Here is an 18,262-nt window from a genome sequence, read left to right as displayed (position 1 = left end):
ATTTATCGAACGAACGTCCGTTAACAGAGACTAACTAACAAAAACGTTCGTTGACAGATCTAAACGAACGAACGGTCGCTAACTAAACTAACCTAAAAAGAATAAACCGGGTCTAAAAGAAAACCGACAAAAAAGGATTAGGATTCGGTTTATACCAGCCCACAGCGGTTCGGGCGGAGAAAACCAGCGGCGGCGAACTCCGGCGAGAGGCGTCTCCGACGAGGCAGCGACAAGCGGCGGGGTGATGCGGCGCGGGGCAGCGGCGACGAGCGGCAGGCGGCGACGCGGCTCGGCAGTAGTGGCGGTGGAAGGCGGCTACAGCGGGCGGCGGCGTCGGCTTGGACGGCGCGGCGGCGTGCTGCTGCTGCTGGGCTGGGGCAGCGGCGGTGGATGAAGAGGAGGGGACCAGGGTGGCGCCCTATAAAGGGGGTCGGAAGAATCCGACTTGGGGTAGGGGGCGGCCGCGGTGGCGTGGCGGCGTCGGACTCCAGCGGGAGTCCGGCTCGGGGACTACGGGCGAGGCGGTGCGCTATTGGGCCGGTTGGGCTTCGGCCCAGTCAGTCCGAAGAAGTTTTTTTTAAACAGACGTAACAAATAAAATAAAACCAAATAAAATAAAATATCACATAGGCGTATTATATATCAAAATTTTCAGAAAAAGATTTTCTAAAATATGAACATTTTTCTTGCGTCAAATAAAATCCACAAAATTTTAAATAAAGCAAACAGTGTTATTGCTGCAATAAAACCCAATAAAAATCATTTTAAAAATACCAAAGTAATTACAAATTTATTTCTCTACATTTTTCTACTGTAGGGAATCATTTTACCCTATTTTCCATATATTTTATTTTTGGAGAAAAATAATTTGAAATAAAAACACAAGCGATTGTCAAGAGCTCAGGGCCATCCGAGATGGACACTTCGGTCGACGCCCCGAGCGCAACGACAGGGGCTATGGCCGAGGCGGAGGACGAGGTGGGGGATGCTAGGACGACCGCGGCCCCCGCCAAGAGTGGCGCGACCGGCCTCGTGAGGACCGCTGGTAGGACCAGCCTCGTGAGGGCGCCTGGAGGGACCAGCTGCGCGAGGATCACCCTCAGGGCAATGCTGGTCTCCCTCCACTGCCGCCACCACCAAGAAGAAACGACGACCACCATCAGGATGAGGGGGCTGGGGGCTTCCAGGAACCGCGCGCTATCGCCTGCATCTTGGGCAGAGCTCAGGCCCCAGCATCCCAGCGCATCTTCAAGCAGTTTGCTCGCAAGGTGAACGCGGACCTTCCCAGGCTCGAGGCCACGCACCCGCTCAGGTGGTCCAAATGCGCCATCACATTCAGCTCGTCGGACCAGCTCAAGTGCGCGGCGACTACGGGCGCCCTCCCGATGCTTTGCTCGCCCGTCATCTGCAACGTCCAAGTCACCAAGACCCTCATCAATGGTGGCACAGGGCTCAATGTCCTGTCCGTCAAGACATTTGATAGCCTCCAAGTGCCATACGATCAGCTGCAGCCTACCAAACCCTTCTCAGGAGTGACCGACGGCTCTACCACCCAGATAGGGTAGGTCCATCTCCCTGTCACCTTCGGCCAGCGCAACAACTACCGCACCGAGCTCATCGACTTCGACGTCGCCCACATCCGTCTGCCGTACAATGCCGTCCTTGGGTATCCAGCATTGGCCAAGTTCATGGCAGTAACCCACAACGGCTACAACGTCCTCAAAATGCCAGGAAGCGGCGGAATCATCACGGTCCCCTGCGAAGAAAGAGATGCAGTGTGCTCCCTGGAGTGCGCCTTCCAAGCCGCAGCAATTGAAGACCTCGTCAGCGAGGGCACCCTGTACCCTCCTTAGGCCATCCCAAAGAAGAAGAAGGAACTACATCGCACAGGGCCTCAGGAGAGCGGCATCTCCAGTGGCGCCGCCTCAGGACCAACGCCCGCACCAGGGGCGCCTCCCTCCCTCGCAGAGGAAGGCGCACCCGGCGCCCTGCTCGGGCAAGGCTCGGGGGCTCTCTTATGGAGGGCCTCAGACCTAGCCAACATCACGAGGGAGGTGCTCGGGCACCACGTGGAGGCGTGCTTTGCTGCACGTTTCCCTCAAGAGGGCACTGGGCGAGGAGCGCCCGGTGCTCAGGAGTTCATCATCAAGGCCACCCAGGAGCTTCAAGAAGATGTCCCAATTCTCGCGCAAGAACTCCCGTAGTGCGACTTCTGTTGTGGGGTTTAGCTGTGCCCCGATGGATGCTATTTTTGTAGGGTCCATTGGGTGGACCTGGAATTTGACTATTTCATCCGCTGGTTTAAAAGAGGTGGACTTGGGTCTTTTGTCGAGTATCACGTCGTCCCTGTCCACTCTGGAGCGCAACACGGTTAGTTCTTCGGCCGCAAGGGCTTCGGATAACGCCTCGAGGGCTAGTGCGGCGGTTTTATTTTTGGCGCGGAGTGCTATGTCCGGATCACTAGCTAGAGTGATGATTCCATTGGGCCCGGGCATTTTGAGCTTCATGCACCCGTAATGGGTTATAGCTTGGAAGATCGTGAATGCCTCCTGCCCTAAAAGGGCGTGGTATCCGCTACTGAACGGGGCCACTTGGAATGTGATTTCTTCGGACCTGTAATGCTCCAGCGTGCCGAATACCACATCAAGTGTGAGTTTTTCCGCACATCGTGCCTCCCGACTAGGGATGATTCCTCTGAAGGTCGTGCTGCTTTGCTCAATGCGGCTCTTGTCTATTTCCATTTTGCTAAGAGTTTCCTCATAGATGAGGTTTAATCCGCTGCCGCCGTCCATGTGCACTTTAGTAAGCCGGAAGCCGTCCACAATTGGACTAAGGACCAAAGCGGCTGGTGCTCGGGCTGTTCGGAATTGAGATTCGCCACTGGCATTGAAGGTTATGGCCGTGTTGTTCCATGGATTTATTGCTGCAATGTGGCAGACTTCGGCAAGGCTATGGACTGCTCGCTTGCGCCTATTATTTGAGGCAAAGGTCTCGAAGACTGTCAATACTGTATTGTTATTTTCCACGGGATGGTGCTCCATTGTATTGTTGATGAGGATATCCTCGCCGCTCTTGGCCACCTGCCGGAGTATCCAACATGCTCTAAGGATGTGTGTTGGCATGGTATCCGTTGTACAGTGAATTTTGCATGGCCCATTGAGCTAGCCCTCCAATACAGTTCCATGCCCTGTAGTGGGCTTTGGTTTCTTTGTAATTAGATCGGGTGACTTACGAGAGTACACCCTTTTAGTTCGGACGGGGGGTCTAGTGAGAGCCGGAGGATCCCAGAATTTTGTTTGGGTTTTCCAGGCGCTTTCCATCGCACAGTACTTCTGTACTATGGCCGCCAAGTCAGCGAAGTGTGCTATGTCATGGCGACTTACGGCGTTGAGGATTCCCTTGTCCGTGCAATTTTTGCAAAAGAATGAAATTGTGTCTTCCTCGCGACAGTCCTTGACCTTGCTCATTACAAGGAGGAATCTGGCCCAATAGTTATGTACTGTCTCTTGGGGCTCTTGTCTAATGTGGGAAAGATCACTGATGTCTGGGTGGGTGGGTAGATTTAGGTCCAAACCCTGACCCGATCTGAGGCCCAGGGGCGGAGGAGTTTCCGAGCTTAACAGTTCGAGCTCCGGGATGTTGTCCAATAGTTCTGGCCCGCTGTCTGATTCTAGGTTCGAAGCTTGGGCCATGTCCTCCATTGGACAGGTATCCGGCTCGGAGAGCTCGGGAATCCGGACAAGCCACGTGTCAGGGCGGGGCTGTACACGCCCCGGGGGCTCCACCCAGAGGGAGCTCTCACTCACACACCAGTTGAAGCACCATGCTCCGTGCTGGCAGTCGACACGGTCGAGGAGCGGCTATGACCGTGCATGTGCGGAAGCGCTACGCTCCGCGCTGGTGATAAACAACTGAGGGTGGCCCCATGGCTGTACCAACCTCAGGGAGCCACACGGCTTAGTGTCCAGCCTCACCGCAACGCTCCACCCTCGGGAGAGCCGTGCGAGGGGACTGGGCTGGGGGCTGTGCTCGGGTCACACCGAAGCGTACGCCACCCTGCCAGGTCTCTCGGACCTGGTCGTCACGCGCCCTTCCGAGCGGATCCAAGGAATGAAGGTCGTTTGGGCGTCAAGGGGGACTCCCGGGCATCGTGACTCAGGAGCCTAACTGGCCACGTAGCCCCTCACCCCTTTGTCTCGTCCTGGCGATCCGGACGACCCAACGGCGGCTGAGGTATGCGCGGGGTCGGGCCCCGCCGATGTAGAACACTAGGCCTACTCCTGAATCTCCTCTCTGTAAGTTGTTTGCGCGTCAAGGGGTACTCCTGAGCATCGTGCCTCAGGATCCTAACTGGCTACATAGCCCCTCACCCCTTGGTATCGTGCTGGCGATCCGGACGATCCAATGGCGGCTGAGGTATGCGCGGGGCCGGGCCCTGCTGTCGGTGTAAAAACCGGCGGATCTCGGGTAGAGGGTCCTGAACTGTGCATCTAAGGTCGATGGTAACAGGAGACGGGGGACACAATGTTTACACAGGTCGGGCCCTCTCTATGGAGGTAATACCCTACTTCCTGCTTGATTGATCTTGATGAATATGAGTATTACAAGAGTTGATCTAGCACGAGATCGTATTGGCTAAAACCCTAAAAGTCTAGCCTGTATGATTATGGCTATGAGTATTGGCCTCTATAGACCTAGCCCTCCGGTTTATATAGACACCGGAGGGATCTAGGGTTACATAAGGTTAGTTTACAGGGAAAGGAATCTTCATATTCAATCGCCGAGTTTGCCTTCCACGCCAAGGAGAGTCCCATCCGGACATGGGTGGAGTCTTCGGTCTTTGTATCTTCACAGTCCATCAGTCTGGGCCATGGTCAATAGGTCGGACGCTCGAGGACCCCTTAGTCTAGGACTCCCTCAGTAGCCCCCGAACCAGACTTCAATGACAAGGTGTCCGGCGTGCAGATTGTCTTCGGCATTGCAAGGCGGGTTCCTCCTCCAATGACTTCAAAGTGATGTATCCGGCGTACAGATTGTCTTCGGCATTGCAAGGCTGGTTCCTCCTCCGATGACTTCAAAGTGATGTATCCGGCGTGTAGATTGTCTTCAGCATTGCAAGGCGAGTTCCTTCTCCGATGACTTCAAAGTGATGTATCTGGACTTCCATTTAATGTCGTACCCCTCGGCCTCTGTGTATCAACAACTTCAGCTTCCACGTGTGAGGCGAATGCGAGAGGTCAGGGTATTTTTGCACATAACACCCTGGACCTGCGAGCAAGAGTGTCTATTCAAAGAGATTGGATCTCAGATCCATTCGGCACCACGCGGAAAAATCCTCAGAGATTGCTAGGAAAGACCTCTCCAACATGGCTAGCGCTCCCAGCTCCTCCTCCCATCCCTGCGGCCGAGAAAAAGGCGAGTGGGAGCGGTGCTCCGTATCGCATGGTCAGATGGAGAAGCTGCAAACACAGGGATTTCTTCCTCCTGCGAATCTCGTCCCCGTTCGAGCGGGGTTGACCTCCTTCAATGGTGAGGCCCAGGCGGAGAATTTCCCCAATCCATCTGAGGGGGAACGAGTGTGATTCGTTCCGTACCTGCTAAGCGGCGTCGGGTTTCCAATTCATCCGTTCCTTAGGGGGCTTCTGGAGTACTATGGCCTCCAACTGCACAACTACACTCCGGCATCCATCCTCCACATCGCGGGTTACCTCACTCTTTGTGAGCTATTCCTGGGTTGTGAGGCCCATTTTGAATTGTGGAGAGGGCTATTCTGCCTCGTCCCGCGCTATCACGAGGGATCAATATTTGAAGTGGGCGGAGCCGAAATATGGCGCATCGCCGAGACCGGATACTTATCCGGCACACCAAAGAAGGCATCCGAAGAGTGGCCTTCTGAATGGTTCTATATTGACGATGTCGCACTTCCAGACCCAGTTCGGAGGGGTCTTCCCAAGTTCACAAGCGTTCCTTTGAAGAAACACCACAGCTGGCGCCCTCGGAGCCTCGAGGAGGAAGATGGTGCGGAAGTTCGTCAACTCTTGAGCAAGATAAGGACGCTCGCTCAGTCCAGATTAACGATAGTCGAAGTAATGGCGACTTCCATAGTACGGGGGGTTCAGCCACTCCAATACAGAGGGCTTCCCATGTGGCACTACAATGGGGAGGATGACGCCTCCCGCTACGGCAGAAAGGGTCCGGACACCCCCGCCGCTCTGGCCAAAATATTGGCCCAACTGTTCAAAGGAGAGGAAGAGGAATTCCTACGTATCAAGCGCAGAGATGGATATTCCATGTACAGTCCTCCTAGCTGGGTAAGCCCCAACTCCTCTGCTCGACTCATTCCACTCCCTGAGCTACTTTCAATGAATATTAACCCGTCCATTTATAACAGCACTGGCGAAAGATTTCCAAAGGGCTTCACAGCTCCGCCCCGCCGCTCGAGGGCCACAATCGGGACCTTGACCCCGGATTCGAAGAGGATCCGGATATATTCGTGGTGCTCGAGGACGGGGTGTTTTACCAGGCGAGCTATGACGGTACAGAAGTGGCCATCATTGCCGATTATCCCGGTCTTCTCCCTGCTTCACATGTAAGTAATCAGGAAACATCTCATCCGAAAGAGTTCTCTCATTCTGCCACACCCACCGCACTGTCCTGTGCTCAAAAGTGGAGGCGTTCGGCGTGCCATGCTGCCCCAGGGGTATCTCCAAAGAGAGCGGCCCCCACGCCGGGCAAGCCTTCGAAGAGGAAGGCAAACAAAGATATGACCGAGCCTTCATCGAAGGGGTATGGATTTGCAAATATGTTCTTTAGCACTTGCATCCAACTGTGACTTTTATGTTCGTCCTGCATCATGAAATGAGTTCGCCGGACTATGTCCGGGGAACCGGCCAGTCATACTCCCAACAGCTAGGATTCGGTCCCAGCCGAGGAGACGGGGCCCGATATGGGAGTGGCACCGGACTGCCCTTCGGCTGAGAGCTCGGAAGATATGTCCGTCACCAACTCGGAAGTGGAGAGCGCCATGAATCATCGGCGCCGGAGGGCCGTTTTACGAGATCCCCGCTTCTCAAAAGAGGCATTTAGTGCCTTCAGCTCGGTTGATGCATACATCCGAGCTTCTCGAGATGGGCTTAACAGAGCCACAGAGCAGCATTTAAAAGATGTGCAGGTAAGTTTACTTTGTCCGAATATGATAACCATATGCCAGTAGCACCCTAGACTTGAAGCAGTTGGTACAAATGATTTAAGGATCCTTGTATAACTAGGTTCTCATGGAGAAAAATGGCCTGCTAGCCCAGGAGCTGGAAAAGTGTCAGACACAGCTAACTACTGTTACCGCCGAACTAGAAAAGTCCAAGAAGGCGTCCTCTGGTAATATTTCCCTCCATCGAGAAACAATAATTATATACTAGCTTGTGCTAATGATGTTGCTTATCTCATAACAGGGTCATCAGACCAACTGGAGGAGAAACTGAAAGCCGCTCAAACGGGCAAGAAAGAGGCAAAAAGACTATACGCTGCAGGCGAGCGCGTTCTAACCCGAGTCAGAGAGGAGAAAAACAAACTCCAGGATTCAAACACCCAGCTAGGCGAGGAACTGGAAGACGTGCGGGCCCAGCTGGCCGACTCCATGAAGGGGAATAAAAGGTTGCGAGGCGGCATATTCAATATGTGGCCGAACTTACCTTATGACAGTTCGGAGATGAAAGGAACTAATAGAGTTATGTTTGCAGGTATGCTGACGGGCCGTCCCGAAGAGGAGATGTCCGGATTGTCGGACGATCTGCTGTAAGGGTTGTCGCAAATGCACGAGCAAGCTCGGCAGGCAATGCGGAGTGTTGCCAAGGCCCTATGGCCATCCGCCTCCCCTCCAGGAAGTATGGAGGAGATTGTAGAGCTATTCAAGGGAGCGTGGTGTCGTATCTGATTATGGAAAATATCGGGCTGCCGGGAGGGTGCGCGAGAGACCTGGGCCATGGTGGAAACATGGTATACAAAGCTTGATCCGAATCGCATGGCCCGGGTCGGACCTCTAGGGTCAGATGGAAAACAAGTTCCCGTTAATTTTGTGTATGACCAAGTAGAAGTAGCTGCAAAATATTCCCAATAGGATTGTAAGTTGGACATCCTATTGGACGGTATAGAGGAGGAAATTTATGATTCCAAGTGACTATGTACTTTCCTTGATATATGTAACTCTAGCAGAATTGTAAAACGATTGTCATGGCAGACCTTTTCCCTTCCACCTCTGGACCCGAAGGCGAGGAGTGTTTCCGAATACCAGTGCGGCCGAATGGACCGGGGTATGCGTGGAAACCAGGTGTAGGGGTCATAGTTGCTTGAACAGACAAGTTGTATCCGGCAAGTTATGTTATATTACATTAAGATTGTAAGGAACATCTTCCAAAGAGAATAGTTCCGTTAAGGGTTCCTTTCCCTGGGTGTGCATGCGTTAATGTGCATGTCTGAACTGTGATAGAAAATCGCAGTATATTTAACTTCTGGGTGTTCACAATGGAGTGAATGCAAAAAACATCTTTAATCCACCGACCGAATATTCCCTTAAGAACGCTAGCTTTCGGCTTCACCCAGTCTGAGGTACACATCCGGATGACCCGGCAGTAACAATCGCAGAGGTGCTCCCTTTATGCCCTAGCCGAACTAACAGGAATGTAGGGCATAAGCACAGGAGCCAGGCAATCCAGCTTGGCCAAAACTTAAATCATATCGATGCATATAATGGCGAAGAGAAGGTACATATGGGAAAAAGGGAACGCATATGTGATGAGCTAGATGCTCGGAGAATAATAATACTAGCTTCTGTCCAAGAAGCCCCCATGTATAATGGACGTACATATTTGAAGATGTATGCGTCAGGGGTGCACGGTCTAACCGCACGAAAGCTTTAAGGCTAAAGAAAAAAACGAAAAAAAAATGATGGAAACAACAGGGGAAGGAGACGAACAGAGAGTTTGGCGTTAGGCATAGAATCTTCGGAGTCTGGCCGTGTTCCAGGGGTTCGGCTCTAGGCGATTGTCTGAGGCATCACACAGGCGGTACGCTCCTCTGGTGAGAACTTCGTCAATGACGAAGGGACCCTCCCACTTTGGCTTGAGTTTGTCCTTTTTCTTCTCCGCCAGGCGTAGAACGAATTCGCCAACGTTATAATTCTTGGCCCGCACTTCTCTGCTCTAATACCTGCGAGCCTGCTGTTGATAAAATGCGGAACGGGCTTTTGCGACGTCGCGCTCCTCCTCCAAGGCATCTAAGCTGTCCTGCCGATCAAGCTCGGCTTCTCTCTCTTCGCACATGCGCACTCGAGGTGAGTCATGAATAATATCATAGGGTAACACTACCTCTGCCCCGTACACCATGAAGAAAGGTGTGTATCCGGTAGTGCAATGGGGCGTGGTCCGCAGCCCCCGGAGTACGGAGTCGAGCTCCTCAACCCAGTGCTTGACTGATTCTTTTAAAGACCACACTAGTCTAGGCTTGATGCTGCTCATAATAAGACCATTGGCTCGTTCGACTTGACCGTTTGTTTGCGGGTTATAGACAGAGGCGTAATCGAGCTTGATGCCCAGATTAGCGCACCAGGTTTTCACTTCGTCGGCTGTGAAATTGGAGCCGTTATCAGTGATGATGTTTTGTGGAACACCATAACGGTGTACAACGCCGGATATGAATTCTATCACCGGCCCGGACTCGGCCGTTTTAACTGGTTTAGCCTCTATCCACTTAGTGAAATTATCCACCATGACCAGCAGGTATTTTTTCTTATGGCTTCCTCCTTTCACTACTAGGAAAAGGCCTACTAGTGGCGCACCAGTTTTGCCTACTAATGGCGCACTACTGGTGCGCCACTAGTACCACGCCACTAGTATTTTTGACTAATGGGGCACCACTGGTGCACCATTAGTACCTGGTATACTAATGGCGCACGTATAGGCCATGGTGCGCCATTACTATCTGACTTAGTAATGGCGCACCACATAGAAGTGCGCCATTAGTAACAATTTTTTTTCAAATATTTTTTCAGAAATATTTTTTCAAATATTTTCTTAATCTTGGGTCACTATGGCTTAATCTCGGGTCAATATGCTTAATCTCAAGTCAAATCGCACTAAGTGGTCAAACTTCCCGAAAGGTCACCCATCCTCACACTACTCCAGCCCGAGCACGCTTAACTTCACAGTTCTATCCAACCCCAGCACCACCTCACTTAACAGCCACTTGTTGATATATCTATCATATCAATCCTATTAAACCTTGTTGATGTCTAGGACTTTGTTCATATTCATGAGTATGATGAAATTTTGAAAAATATTTCAAACTTCCCTGTCATATTACGAATCATTTTTTGAAAAAAAAATTCCAAAAGAAATTCAAAACCAATATTTTTTCTGTTACTAGTGGCGCACCTAGCAAATGGTGCGCCACTAGTAAGATTGAATTTTTTTGCCTCTATATCTTGAAAGCCCCGTATCTTTTTTCTGTTAGGTTTTTGAGGATTTTGAAAATGTTTAACGGGGTTCCCCCGGTTAAATTCTTATGTAACTTTTCGAGTAGATGATTTTTCATATAAAAAACTTTTTAATCCGAGTTCGTATGCAAAAGTTATGCCCATTTTACAAATTCCAGAGAGATTTTGCAAATAAAGTCAAAATCCATATTTGTAAATTTTCCCAACAACTAGACCACATATCACATGGGAAACTTATTTTCTTTTATTTTTTTTACATTTCCATCATTTTCTTTTTGTTAAACTGAAAAGGCGGTCCAGGGGGGTGCATTCGGTGGAATGGGCCAAGTTACTAATGGCGCACCGTGGGGGTGGTGCGCCATTAGTAGTTCAACTAGTAATGGCGCACCACCCCCACCGTGCGCCATTACTAGTTTTTTAAAAAAAATTGAAACAAAATTTGTAACAAAATTACTAATGGCGCACCGTGTGAGTGGTGCGCCATTACTAGTTCACCGTGGGAGTGGTGCGCCATTACTAGTTGAACTAGTAAATTACTAGTTGAACTAGTAATGGCGCACCATCCCACGGTGAGCCATTAGTAGTTTAAAAATAGAAATAAAAAAATTGAAACATAATTACTAATGGCGCACCGTGGGAGTGGTGCGCCATTACTAGTTGAACTAGTAATGGCGCACCATCCCACGGTGCCCCATTAGTAGTTTTGAAAAAATTAAAAAAAAATACTAATGGCGCACCGTAGATGTGGTGCGCCATTAGTATTTGCACAATAATAGCGCACCAACACATGGTGCGCCATTAGTGTTTAGTAATGGCGCACCACATGTACAGTGCGCCATTAGTGTCCATATTGGCTATAGCTGTTTTTGTAGTAGTGTTTAAGGGGTCCGACCATATCCAGTCCCCAGACCGCAAAAGGCCAAGTGATGGGGATTGTTTGTAGGGCAGTGGGGCATATGGCTTTGGTTGGCGAATAGTTGGCATCCGATGCAACGTTGGACAAGGTCCTATGCATCTGCTCGGGCCGTTGGCCAATAAAACCCTGTACGGAAAGCCTTGCTGACAAGTGCCCGAGCTGCGGCGTGGTGCCCGCCGAAACCGGCGTGAATCTCGGCCAGGAGCTGCCGCCCCTCCTCCTCGGAGATACATCTTTGAAGGAATCCGGTAGCGCTTTTCTTGTAAAGCTCTCCATCGTTGACCTTGTAGGCCTTTGAATGCCGGAATATGCGGCGGGCCTCATTCTGATCTTTAGGGAGTTCCTTCCTATTGAGGTAGGCCAAGAAGGGTTCGGTCCAGGGGGCGATGACTGCCATAATGAGATGGGTCGATGGTGTTATTTCGATGGCTGAGCCCCCGATGATATCGGTGTGTTCGAAATCTGGGGTTGTGTTCAGATCCGGACTAGTGTTGCCGCTCTCCCCTTGCCACACCACGGATGGCTTAAAGAGCCTTTCTAGAAAGATGTTAGGTGGGACAGGGTCGCGCTTGGCGCCGATGCGAGCAAGAACATCCGCCGCTTGATTACTTTCTCGGGCCACGTGATGAAACTCGAGCCCCTCAAACCGAGCCGACATTTTTTGGACGGCATTACGATAAGCCGCCATCTTCGGATCTTTGGCATCGAAGTCTCCATTTATTTGAGATATTGTGAGGTTTGAGTCCCTGCGCACTTCCAGGCATTGTATGCCCATGGAGACAGCCATCCGAAGGCCATGCAATAAGGCCTCGTATTCGGCTGTGTTATTGAATCTGTGTATAATATTTGGAGTACGTATTGGACGACATCTCCAGTGGGGGACGTTAAAACGACGCTTGCTCCTAGTCCTGCCAGCATTTTGGAACCACCAAAATACATAACCCAGTTGGAATACGTGCCGTACTCCTTAGGGAGTTCGGCCTCTGTCCATTCGGCCACGAAGTCAGCCAGTACTTTGGATTTAATGGCTCGACGCAGTTTGTATGTTATGTCGAATGGAAGGAGCTCAATGGCCCATTTGGCAATCCGGCCCATAGCATCGCGGTTGTTTATTATGTCATTGAGTGGTACTTCGGAAGCCACCGTGATCGAACACTCCTGGAAGTAGTGTCGTAGCTTCCGGGATGCCATGAAGACCGCATATGCTATCTTTTGATAATGAGGGTACCGGGATTTGCATGGTGTGAGGACAGTGGATACGTAATATACTGGCTTCTGAAGCGGGAATTTGTGTCTGTCCTATTCTCGTTCAACGATGAGCATGGCGCTCACCACCTGTTCACCGACGTTCACCGACGTTCATATTTGTGTTGCCAATATGTATAATAACATGGGTTCACCGACGTTCGGCGCGGCCAGGATTGGGTTGCTCGTCAGAAGGGTTTTTATTTCTTCTAGTCCGGCCGTTGCCGCATCCGTCCACTCAAAGTGATCGTTGCACCGTAGAAGGCGATAGAGTGGCAATGCCTTTTCTCCCAATCTGGAGATAAAGCAGCTTAAAGCTGCCACGCAACCTGCGAGTTTTTGGACCTGTTTAAGGTCCGTTGGTGTAGCCAATTGTGACAAAGCTCGGATTTTGGCTGGATTTGCTTCAATTCCTCTATTGGAAACGATCAAGCCCAGCAGCTTTCCAGCGGGGACGCCAAAAACACACTTTTCCGGATTGAGCTTAATGTCATATGCACGGAGGTTGTCGAATGTGAGACGTAAATCATCTATGAATGTTTCGACGTGTCTATTTTTTGATGACGATGCCGTCCACATATGCTTCAACTGTCTTGCCGATATGTTTTTCCAGGCATGTTTGAATCATGCGTTGGTAGGTGGCGCCGGCATTTTTGAGCCCGAAGGGCATGGTGTTGAAGCAGAATGGCCCATATGGGGTAATGAATGTTGTTGCAGCTTGATCGGACTCCTTCATTTTGATTTGATGGTATCCGGAATATGCGTCGAGGAAGCACAGTGAGTCATGTCATGTGGTAGCATCAATGATGTGGTAGATGCGGGGGAGGGGGAAGGGATCCTTGGGGCAAGCCTTATTGAGGTCTTTGAAATCGACACACAGGCGCCAGGATTTGTCCTTCTTTCGCACCATCACCAGGTTTGTCAGCCAGTCCAGGATTTCTCTAATTAATCCAGCCTCGATTAGCTTGGCTAGCTCCTCCCCCATAGCTTGACGTTTGGGTTCGAAAAAACATCACAGTGTTTGTTTGATCGGTTTATATACCTTCAAGATATTAAGGCTGTGTTCAGCCCACCTGCGTGGGATTCCTGGCATATCAGAAGGGTGCCAGGCGAATATGTCCCAGTTCTCGTGCAGAAACTCTCATAGCGCGGCGTCTACCGTTGGGGCTAGTTGTGCTCCAATAGATGCTGTCTTCTTGGGGTGTGTTGGATGGACTTGGGATTTGACTATTTCTTCTGCCGGTTTGAAGGAGGTGGATTTGGGTCGTTTGTCTAGGATCACATCGTCCCTGCCCACCATGGAGCGTAGTGTGGTTAGTTCTTCAGCCGCGAGGGCTTCGGATAGTGCAGCAAGGGCTAGGGATGCGGTTTTATTTTTGGCGTGGAGTGCTATGTCTGGATCACTGGCGAGAGTGATTATGCCATTAGGCCCGGTCATTTTAAGCTTCATGTACCCATAATGGGGTATAGCTTGGAAGCGTGTAAATGCCTCCCGCCCCAAGAGGACGTGATATCCACTGTTGAAAGGGGCCACTTGGAAAGTTATCTCTTCGGACCAATAATTCTCCGGTGTGCCGAATACCACATCAAGTGTGATTTTTCCCGCACACCGCGCCTCCCGGCTGGGAATGATTCCTCAGAAGATTGTCCTGCTTTGCTCAATGCGGCTCCTGTCTATTTCCATTTTGTGGAGTGTATCCTCATAGATGAGGTTTAGTCCGCTGCCGCCATCCATGAGGACCTTGGTGAGGCGCAAGCCATCCACGATTGGACTGAGGACCAAGGCGGCTGGTGCTCGGACTGTCCTGTATTTGGGTTCGTCACCGGCGTTAAAAGTTATAGCCGTGTCGTTCCAAGGGTTTATAGCTGCAATTTGGCAGACTTCGACGAGTTCGCGGAGTGCCCTTTTGCGCCTATTATTTGAAGCAAATGTCTCGAAGACCGTCAATACTTTGAGGTCGTCGTCTTCTAGGGGGTGTTGTTCTGGGGTATTCTTGTTGAGGATATCCTCGCCGCTCTTGGCCACTTGCCGGAGTATCCAACATGCTCTAAGGCTGTCGGTCGGTATATTATTCGGTGTGGTGCCATCCTTCCAGAACGGTTCCACGCCCCGTAATGGGCTTATATTTCTTTACTATTAGTCCGGGCATGCCACGAGGGTGCGCCCTTTTCGCCTGAACGAGGGGTTGAGTGGGGGCCGATGATTCCCAACGGGCCGCCTGAGTTTTCCAAGCGCTTTCCATTGCACTGTACTTCTGTATGATAGTTGCCAAGTCAGCAAAGTGTAATATGCGACATCGGTTGATGGCTTTGAGGATGCTGAGATCGCGTCTTCATCGCGGCAATCTTTAATCTTGTCTTTGACAAGGAGGAATCTAGCCCAGAAGTGGTGGACCGTTTCCTCAGATTGATGTTGTATGCTCATGAGAGCACTTATATCTGGGTGGGTGGGTGGATTTAAATCCGAACCCTGACCCAATTTTGGATCCGGAGTCTGAAGATCCTCCGAACTTAACAGTTCGGGCTCTGGGATATCAACTGATTTCTTACGCCCGCCATCCAATCAAATGTTCGAAGGGCAGGATGTATCTCTTTGCAGGTGAGTGTCCGGCTCTTCGAGGTTAGAGATCCGGATATAGTCCGTCCTCAGTATATAGGAAGAGTTGTCGTCTCGTTCCTCGACTACCGCTATCTGGTGGGTGATCGGTGGAGATTTGATTTCTCTTTGATCGGGTTTAAGCCCAATTCGATCGTAGTTTGTAGCAACCCTCAGAGCAGCGATGCGATCTAGGAGCTCGTTTAAAGACGAAAGCTCTGCCGGATCCATCTACTTGGAGTGCTCAGAATCAATACGAAGGGAATTTTTGATGACCTGAGAGGTTATCGTCGGCTTAACGGACGAGTGGGCGGTCCTGGTAAAGCCGCCCAGCCGGAGGGTTTGGCCTGGGGCCAGTGCTCCTCCAGAGGTGATGTTGTCCTTGAGAACGAGACGAGCCATCGGTCCTATCTTCGACGTCACACCGGAACTCTGAATGAAAGCACAATTGTCGGTGTCAAAACCGGCGGATCTCGGGTAGGGGGTCCCAAACTGTGCATCTAAGGTCGATGGTAACAGGAGATGGGGGACACAATGTTTACCCAGGTTTGGGCCCTCTCTATGGAGGTAATACCCTACTTCCTGCTTGATTGATCTTGATGAATATGAGTATTAGAAGAGTTGATCTACCACGAGATTGTAATGGCTAAAACCCTAAAAGTCTAGCCTGTATGACTATGGCTATGAGTATTGGCCTCTACAGACCTAGCCCTCCGGTTTATATAGACACCGGCGGGATCTAGGGTTACATAAGGTTGGTTTACAGAGCAAGGAATCTTCATATTCGATCGCCGAGATTGCCTTCCACGCCAAGGAGAGTCCCATCCGGACAAGGGTGGAGTCTTCGGTCTTTGTATCTTCACAGTCCATCAGTCCGCCCCATGGTCAATAGGCCGGACGCCGGAGGACCCCTTAGTCCAGGACTCCCTCACCTGCCGACGCAGAACACCAAGCAAACAGGAAGGAAATCGTGGAATCTCAAACAAATATTACAAGACATACTGTTCTCCGAATACCAAACACAAGTTTAAACGCCTCCACGAGGCATGGTCCATGTTGCAGAAGCAAAGCGAGAAAAGGAGCCGCCAGCAAGCCATCTCGTCATCCCTGGACGCCGCCGCCACTTGCAAGGGGTGCCCCTTCCACGGTGACGTTGCCCTCACCTGCACCGCCCGCCGGAGTCGCAGGTTCAGCAGCGCCACCAGTCGAGGGCGTAGGGTCGAAGGCGCTAAACTTCTTCACCAAGGCCCCCACTGGCTCTTCATGGCTTCGGCAGCGGCTGCGCAGCGCTCGTCATCCACGGGCTCGAGCAGCTCGTCTAGGTCGGCTTCGGGATCACGAAGATGGAAGTGGCTGAAGACGCGTGTCAGTGCAGCAGAGGAGAGCGCACGGGCTTCCTCCTCTACCAAGGGGCCAATCCCGTCGATGACATCCTCGAGTGTCGCGACAAGATGAGGGAGCAGCTGGGTGGGGCCCTCGTCGTCTGTCGCCAGCGGCTCCTCCAAGCCCTTCTCGTAGAGTGCCCGCAGCACCACGCGGGACTTCTCCTCAAGGGGCTTGAAGGCCACGCGGGACTTCTCCTCAAGGGGCTTGAAGGCCACGCGGTCCTTAGCCAGGACCTTCACTTTGGCTTCCAGCTCGGCCTTCTCTGTCTTCATCTCCTGCTCCAGCTTCTCCAGCCGGCTGCGCTCCGTGGCCTGTGCCCTCGCCAACTGCTCTAGCTCGGCGTCGCGACCTCTTATAGCATCCTCTCGGGCTTTCATCTTCTCCTCCTCCGCCTTGCGGTCTCGAGCCTCGGCCGCCTGCTCGTTGCGCATGGCCTCCAGCGACCGGCAGCCATCCTGGGCGGCCCGACATCCTTCAGCTCCACCTCGTGAGCAGCCGCAGCTTGGGCAGAAGCCTGCTTGTCCTTCTCGGAAGCCGCCACGGCCTGGCTGAGCGCCTCCCGGATGGATGCATCAGAGTGCAACCAGCTAGAGATCAGCTCCAGGCGCCCGGCCACTAGGCGACGGTCGGCGCCTTGAAGGTCACCCCGCAGCCGGGTCAGCGCAGAAAGGGCGTGCTCCAGGGCATCAGGCAAGGCAGAAGGATCAAGGACTAGCAGTGGGCCGGAAGGAGAAGGCAGTGTCATCGCCAAGACCTGTAGGTTAACGGCGGCGGAAGAACAAGCCAGGAGCTCCGGAGCCTGCGGGGCCTCGGCCAGCAAGCTGGGGACAAGCGCCTCGGCAGTCGACGTAGCATCAGGGGCCACTGTCCATCGGAGACGCTCCTCCAGCCTCGCGAGGAAGCCCGGGACGGAGAGGGGCAGGCGCCATCGCCGCCCTTCTGTGCCAGAGGAGGCGCAGCCGTGCCGGGCTGCTGGGTCCCCGAGGATGTGGCCGCCCCTTCCTTCTTCTTCTTCGATGACGACATCGGCCTAGAAGCTCGATGAGGAAGCATCAGGAAGCCGCGACGGAAGCAGGAACAAGGGCAAAGTCAGGGCAGGAAACTCACTGGTCCACAGCGGTGTAGTCCCGGCGCCTCTTCGGAAGTGCGGAGCTTAGGGGCCTCACGGCCTAAGGCGCAGGCGCGTGGGCCCCAGGAGTCTGCGAGGCCGCGGTGGCCCCGGGCAGTGGTGAGGCAGGGGAGTCACCCCGTGAGATCAGCGACGATCTGCTCTTCGTCGGGACACCGGACGTCGGCTTCCCCGAGGGGGAGGCCCTGGACCTCGTAGTGACCCCAGCAGGGGGCAGGACTTCCCTCAATTGGTGGTCGCCTGCAGCATCATCGTTAGGCAAGGCGCGGAGGAGGTCGGCCTTGCGCGGAGGGGAGGTCTCCCCAGACCCCTCCAGGGTGGCCGCCGAGTCCTACTCTTCCTCCTCGCCGGAATAGTCGGAGGACACCACCACCGGAACCGTCACCACCAGGGCCTCTGAGGGCGCCGGCGGCACAAGACGGCGCCCATCGAAGAGAGGCATGGTGGCGGCAATCTTTGCCCCATCCGGGCGGCGGTACAAGGGAACGAAGCTGTCCAGCGAGT

The sequence above is a fragment of the Triticum aestivum genome, chromosome 2D (assembly GCF_018294505.1).
Source record: "Triticum aestivum cultivar Chinese Spring chromosome 2D, IWGSC CS RefSeq v2.1, whole genome shotgun sequence".
In the NCBI taxonomy this organism is placed as follows: Eukaryota; Viridiplantae; Streptophyta; class Magnoliopsida; order Poales; family Poaceae; genus Triticum; species Triticum aestivum.
This window is presented reverse-complemented; position numbering follows the sequence as displayed.